The sequence below is a fragment of the Jatropha curcas genome, chromosome 11 (genome assembly GCF_041381405.1).
Source record: "Jatropha curcas cultivar XTBG-Jc1 chromosome 11, XTBG_Jcur_1.0, whole genome shotgun sequence".
NCBI classification, from domain to species: domain Eukaryota; kingdom Viridiplantae; phylum Streptophyta; class Magnoliopsida; order Malpighiales; family Euphorbiaceae; genus Jatropha; species Jatropha curcas.
Genome location: NC_143161.1, coordinates 21764400 through 21772500, shown reverse-complemented (window position 1 = coordinate 21772500; position 8101 = coordinate 21764400). Strand labels below are relative to the sequence as shown.

General features: G+C 32.9%; 1 long non-coding RNA gene across 1 annotated transcript in view; it reads right to left on the bottom strand.

The window, feature by feature from the left end:
* LOC149492732 (uncharacterized) overlaps positions 1–6847 on the bottom strand; it is a 9390-nt gene extending 2543 nt beyond the window's left edge. Inside the window, exons 1-3 of the long non-coding RNA XR_016318955.1 lie at positions 6157–6847; positions 5318–5383; positions 4548–4606 (exon numbers count right to left, since the gene is read on the bottom strand). This is a non-coding gene — a long non-coding RNA (uncharacterized LOC149492732). The remainder of the gene's footprint in view (positions 1–4547; positions 4607–5317; positions 5384–6156) is intronic.
* Positions 6848–8101: the final 1254 nt, after the last annotated feature.

Sequence of the window (8101 nt, the reverse complement as noted above, 5' to 3'; positions counted from 1 at the left end):
ATATTAATATTAATTTCCAGGCTGTCGGTTCATTAAATTTAATTGGAAAAATTTTGAAAATAAAAATTCGGGTTATTTCAGTCTCCCCCCCTTAAAAAAATTCGTCCTCGAATTTTGAAAATAACAAGAAACTAGGATGCAACAATTGTTTACGACAATGGTGGCTGTACTTCTCACATAATGCTGTTGAGCAGATAGAAGGATGAATCAAGAAGATGAGATAAATATTTTTAAGTTCGTTAGTCAGACCAGTAGAATTAATTTTTATTAAATTATGAAGACAAACCAATGGGAAGAAAATTCAATTTATAGGGAGGGTAGGATGATTATGAGATGAATCTAGCCCCAAAGTTACCTACCTTATTACCATAGTTAATTTAAACTTGAGTTGTACTATATCTATAAGTCGTCAAGTCAAGTCAAATATTCATTACCTAAAGTACAGATTCGACACTAGTATTCACCTTTACACGTAAGAATTTTAATCACTTATAACCTCTGCTTAAGTAAGGGTTATTAATCTCATTAGCTCTAAATCATGTGTCCTTACATTGATGTATCGTCATTTATTCTCTCACTAGCTATCATAGGCAAAGATCATCGCTCCATAAGAAACTCATACACAAACCAAGTATTTAACCTTACTTATATAAGAATCCGCATATTCAATCAAATTTACTACTATCTCAATTTGGACTCCTTATTTTAAAATTCAAAACCTACATGCTGACTCATCCATTTTCCATCAACTCCAATTCCATATATTTGCCCTCATAATCATTGACGTTGTTCATAATTAAGTAAGATGATTGCTGCCAATTCAAGAAAGTTTTCGATTCTTATCAAATTCTGCTATTAAGTACTATTTGATCATTTCCAACTAAAGAGAACAAATTCTTGCCACTACTACAAGCTTATTTCAAACAAAATCATGACATTTCTCTAGCTAAGTAAGAGATCAAGAATGTTAAACCCATAATTCAACTCCTGATTAGACTATGTCCTTTGTCTTATGTTTATTCTTAATCTCATGAATGCCTATGAATATTCAGATAATAATATCATTGAGTTATTCCTTTTCTCCAAGTCTATCATCTCCAAGATTTGTACAATTTATACCTTATACGATCTAAGAATATCCTCAACCTTAATTATGTTCTCTCTACATTCTTTACCCTAAACAAGGTTAACAACTTATTGAATCCTTCAACATCAGAGTTACAATGTACCAGTTCTCGAATGGACCTAACTATTTAAATCTTCCCTTAAACAATAAGATAAGTCGCAAACTGCCATTTATAACACAATTCTATTCATTCAATCATAATTTCTCTCAATTACTAAGGAATTCGGAATAACTTTACATTGACTCCACATTATGCATTAATAATTTTCGCTCTAAACGGTACCTCAATCGAACCATGAGCAATTTAAATTGATTAATGATCTAATCGACATCCATGAGTTGGCATTCCAATATAATTAAAATATAATCTTAAACCATCCCGTAATCACATCCAATAGTTCTATAGTTTATCTTTTCAGTCTTCAAATACTAGCATGTATTCTCCTCACCAAAGTTGTTAAAACTATCTCAAGTTCACTTGTTTATTCTTGCACAAATTTTCAATATCCAAAATAAATAGTAAATTAAAACCCAGCTAGCTTACTAATAAATGAAAATACTCTAATTACCTTTACGTTCTACTAAGGACATAAATATAATTTTCCTTCTTTATCCAATAAAACAAGTAACTTGCAAAAGTTGCACTAATTAATAGAATTTCCTTATTTTAATTGCTTTACGTCAAGAGATTAAATTTATTCACATTCGTTGTCATCTCAAGCTAAGCCCCCATGATCTTTTATCAACTCTTATTCCCAATCATTACTATTTCCCAACTAGATGCTATCAAATTACATAAGTCAAAATTTTCTTATCTCTCTCTCGAGTAGAAAGTCTATCTTTCTGAATATAAGTACTAAGTTCTTTCATCATCGGGATTACAATCCTTAAATCATTATCTATTTGTATACCACCAGACATTCAATAACTTCCTACCTTTGATCTCTTTTTAGAATATGAATTTACTATATATGAACCACAAAGTTCTCAAAACTCACCTTGCAAGGACCCGATTAACTCAACTCATAAGGTTGGTTTATAACATTATCAATTATTTATTTAATATTCTATTAGAATTATCACCGATAGTGATGACTATTTTAAACCTAAAAGCCATTTCCCTACCTTCAATAGTATACATGTTCCATCTTTCTACTTTTAATAATATTTCACTTCTTTTTGTCTAACTACCTATTCTTAATTACTTATTCTAAAGCATCTTTTGAACTTTCACAACTCTTCTTTTTTTTTTTTTTTTTTTTTTTTTTTTTTTTTTTAGATCTTAATTTAATTACATCATAAAATTACTATTCATGATCATTTAATTTCTTAACATTCACATTCTCTCTATACTCCAAGAGATAACAAGAAACTGTTTAATTATACAAACATTATTCTCCTCTGTTCTTTATATTCAAATTATATTCAAGCTATAATTTTCCTAATATAATTATCATCGAATATAATAGCATTTCAATCCCAAAACCACTAATTTCCTTTGCTATCTTTTACTTTTATTTTATTATACTTGGTCCATAAGCTTAGTCTGGCTTATTAAACATTCTACATGTACTAAGATCTTAATTATATCACACATGGATCCATAACTCTTTCATGACTGTAAACCACAATTTTTCTACACTCATGAAATCCCAAAATATAGAGGTCTTTATCTTAAATCCGCTGATGTATCATTATTTTTATTTTCATCGAATCTTGTTACCCATAATCCCTAATTTATTAAACCTCTAATTACTGACTATCCTCATTTAACTCACATTAATTCATACTCTTCACGTTTCTACAATTGATTCTTTTCTTAATATCCATACAATAACAGGACTAGATCCATCCTTACTTATCTAATTTACTAGTATTATATCAATTAAATAATTGGACAATTATCTCTCCATGTCCGATGTCATTCACCAATACTCTTAATCATCATAGCCCAATATTTACATAACGTAAGTACCTTAATTCCCTTATGGAGTCCTCAGATCATAGAATCTCCCATTAAACAAAATCATTGATTGTAATTCACATACCATCGAGTGTGCAACAATTATTTTAAATATCAAAAGCTAAATACCATTAGATTTAATTCTTACTTGTACCATATTAAACCATAAGATGCCACAATCCACACAATATCCATTACTAAATGCATACAGAGTAGAGTAATTTGTCTCTTACTACGGATCACAATTTACGTTTCTTATAACCACAATAATTTATATGATTCCCTATATTCATACACTTGAAAAGGAATAGTTGATGAATGCTACAATACACTTTACTCCACCAAGCAGTAATTACTTCTCATAATTAAAAATCACTTGGTATAATAATTCCACCAATATTATTCTTTATGAAAAATACTCATCTCCAATTATTATAGCAAATCACACCAAATCCTTCAATATTTAAATCTTATAAAAAATCAGTTATGTACTTATACTAATTAATGTAATTATTCCATCCAGAAAATATTTACCCCAATAACTATAATAAATTCCACCAACCAACATCATGTAAATGTCACCAAATACATATATTAATTCAAGGCACCAATTAAATATATTCTAATGTCCTCAAATCCGAATCGTTTAGTTCTCTTATTAAATAAAACTAGCAACTAATTCTCAATTCTGCAGGCACACATATACACGCACTCATGCATCTTTTTTTTTTTTTTTATATGTATTCTACATTCAACACATATTAAATAAAATAGTACACTTACAGTATTTGACTTCAATTTATTATTCATATGCAACTTATCTTCTTACATACTTAAATTATATATGACTATTATTTATTCCATAGAAGGATTTTTGTTTAAACCGTCTCCTAGCATCATTAACTAAATCACATCTCTAACGAACAAGGATGCAAATTTTAATCATTAAACAACTTGACTTTAGTCTGGTTGCGAACAACGCTGAAGGGAAAAGCAAGGAGGACAATGTCAAGACATGACAGGAATTACTCCGCAGTTACATCTAAACTTATAAACTTATGCTCTGATACCACCTTTGTCACGACCCGTTTCCATGGGCCGGACCGGCACTAGGGCCCAGGTAAGCTTAAGGCCCCCGAGGCCCGTAGTAAGCCTAAATTATCCAATATGTCTACCTATCTTTTCCAATTTCATCAAAACAGTAAACCCATATACAAACATCTGGCCCAAACTCAAATAACACATAATGTATAACCAGGGCCTATTCACAATAAATTATAATCACGTTATGGGCTTACTAGTTCACCTGCAGCTAATTACCTAACATTTAATTTATAGTGTAGTGCTAACAATAAGTCCAATATTAATACACAACCCTATAACTGCGGAGTCTAAAAATAATCTGATAACGGAATAATTTATACATCCAAAATTAAATAACATGAATATAAAGTTTACATTTGTAACTCTGCGGAGAAGATTGCAGAGCTTCAGTCGAATCAGCTGCTTCCTAGTACCTGGGAGGTTTGTTGGGGGGTGAGTTTTGCAACTCAGTGAATAATAATAAATAATACACACCACATACAGTCAAGCAAAATGCACCCTAGTATACTGAATGAACACACAACAGTCAATCATATGACATTACATCAGCACCCACAAACAATATCACCTTCAAATAATCACATCACGTGGAAATTAGTCAGTGGCGTCACCTAAACCCCCGACGAGCCGTCCTCTCAAACAGCCCATCCTCTCAAACATGTGCACCCGGGGAGCCAATCCCCCATATCTGGCCGACCGGTCTAATCCTCACTTGACCAGTCCTCTCAATATTTTATTTTACATTCTCTCTTTTCTTTTCCATCTCATCAACATCATTTCATCAATTCATCAGGTGCACACGGGGGCGCCGATCTCCCATTTACCCGGCCGACGGTCCAATTTCATCAGTTCATCAGGATCCATATTTATCGACCGTCCTCACAAACCCAGGGTGACCCACTTCATCCTAACTCCACACAAACAGAGCACAGTATATACACAGCACAAATAATCAAACAATTCATTTATCATAATACACCAATTTCATCCAAATGCACAATTATGCATAAGTATAATTATAGTGATCATAACATAATATATTTGAGAAAATACAATATGTAAATATATAAAAATGTAATGTTATGCAAATGCAGTGTTGACATGCATTATTTATTATTACTCACAGTGATGGAGAGCGAAATTCTAGCTTCGATGTTGTCCTGGAGGAGCACTAGATGGACCCGGGCGATCTAAGAAAAAGAAGGACACAGCAGAAAATAATTCTATCAGACAAAATATTTCTTTACCACTCTAAAATTTTTATTTTATATTCTAACTCTTCTACGTAATTTAATCTCGAGATTTAATTTATTTTCTATAATAAATTTATTTTTCTACCGAACACTATTTTCTTTATTTTCTTTTGACTTCTATTTTATTTCCTACCGAAATTTATTTTATTTATTTATTTATTTTTTTTTATACCGAATTTATTTTATTTTTCTACCGAAATTTCGGCAGCATCTCCCCTAAAAATTGGACTATCTACCTGTTAAAATATCAACAATTTCACAAATATTCAATCCATACGGCCCATCCGTCGGGCAATTAATCAAACAACAGTTTCCCATCCTCCTTAATCTCAACATCACCACACAATCCAATTTATACATTACAATAACATTATATCTAAGCTACCTTAATTAAATCAACAATAAAATTATAAAGCTATTAACTACTCACATTTACCAAATTGAATTAACTACAAATAATAAGATTAATTTCATTATCTAACATTTCTAACATTAACTTAGCTAGATTAATTAATTACAAATAATAAAATTAATTTCATTATCTAATATTAATATCTAATACTAATTTAATTAACTAATATTTCATTATCTAAATAACATTAACATTAACACAATTAATGTTAATTAATTAACTACTAATAACATTAACTAAATAACATTAACTAAATTAACGTTAATTAATTAATTATTGCTAGATCGAAAATTCTTACGCGTGTCGGGTTAAAAGCAGTAACTGCCGGTGGTCGAACTCGACTGGCAGTGGCGGAGAGAGGTGGAGACGACCGATCGGCGTGCTGGAAAGACGGCAGAGCTGCTGTGACGCCGGCGGAGGCCCGATCTGTAGTGGCAGCGACGGCTTGACAAGGCTGTGCTGCTGCTGTAGGCGCGACAGAGGAACAGCAACGCGATCTGGCCGAGGAGACGAGGAGCTGCTGCGTTGCCGAGCTGCAGTAGGGGCGGTGGCCGAGTGGCAGTGGCGCGCGGCTCTGCTGCGTTGCCTCTGTCTCGCCAAGAACGCAGGCACAAGGAAAGAAAAAGAAAGAAAAAGGAAGAAAGGAAAGAAGAAGAAGGAGAAGAAGAAGAAGAAGGAGAAGAAAAAGAAGAAGAAGAGGGAGGAGTGGCGGTGGCGCTGTGGTGACAGTGGCGATGGAGTGGAGGTGCGCTGGTGAGGGGGAGTGAGTTTAGCGTTGGAGATAAAAGAAAAAGAGAATTTTCTAGATGGTTTGGGTCGAACCGGTTCGATTCGGCCCAAATCATCGATTTTTAACTGGTTTTCAAATTTTTCAATCGGTTTTTGGTTCGGTTTCTCATAGTAGTTGCACTAAAATATTAATATTAATTTCCAGGCTGTCGGTTCATTAAATTTAATTGGAAAAATTTTGAAAATAAAAATTCGGGTTATTTCAGTTTAATACGCAATATCATTATAACATAGAGGTGGATGTTACCCGGAGGGAGCTTGAGACCACCAAACAGAAAAGCAATGAACCCTTTTCCTCGTTCTTTACGAGGCTAGATCCACCTTCAAAGTTAACAATGATACCGAGGGATAATGTGCGTAGAAAGTAGTGAGAAGAGAAAAATGCAGTATGAATGCAAGAATCTTAGAAAAATAAAATAAAGCAAATAAATGAACAAACACGGACGATTAAAGAATTTTTCGGCGGCTTTCTAACCAATTTTATTTACAATTTTTAGAAAACGTAGGTTTGTAGAGTTAATTCCTGATTGCAACCAACTAGTTATTATTAAAAAATAATTGGGGATTAGTGGTTGCTTCCCCAGCAGAGTCGCCAATCTGTTTTCGCACCGCCCCCGAGCGATCCGAAAAACTATCACCTTTGATTTTTTATGGAAAAGTGATTTTTATTTTGAACAGTGGTGACAAAACATTTTGGATACGATGCCGATGAATCGGTCTTATAAAACATTTTTGAGTCGCCACCCATTATTTCGGCAATGGGACCGTTTCCAATTTTATTTTATAAAAATGACTCCATTTTAAACCCAATTTTGTTCAAGACCAAATTATTTAAACGACTAGTCAGGATCACCAATGCGATTCTGGGTAAGGGAATTGGGTATGTCGGCCCGTTGGAAGCCGACGCCCGAAAAAACTGGCCTCTTTTAACCTACAATTTCTAATTTGTTTTAGTTAAGAAAGCCAATTTATTTATTTAAACCCAACCCGAATGAATACTCATCCAAATCATCCAAATCATTCAAATCATCCAAATCAAAGCGGTTAAATCAAAATAAATGCAAGAGCCGCTCTTGCCTTATGGTTAAAGGCGGGCCACAAACCGAACCTAAAAATACATTCTACCCGAATAAAAATTGGAACCCAAAACCCCAAAAACCCAAAATCATGCATAATTATTATCTAATATTCTAAACCTAATTAAACTGTAATATGTTCATAATTGGTTATTTTTCAGATTTATTGGAAAAATTAAATTTTATTTTGTACAAAATTTATTATTTTAAAAAAGTACAAAAATCGTTTCTGGAACCCTAGAATAGTCGCGTCACCAGCTGTTCTTTGGAAGAATAGTTGCGTGACGGATCTAATAGTCGCGTGACCTAATTGTTCTTGAAACTCCAGATCCATCACCGCATATTTTAGATCCACAATTAAAAATAGAATATTAAAAA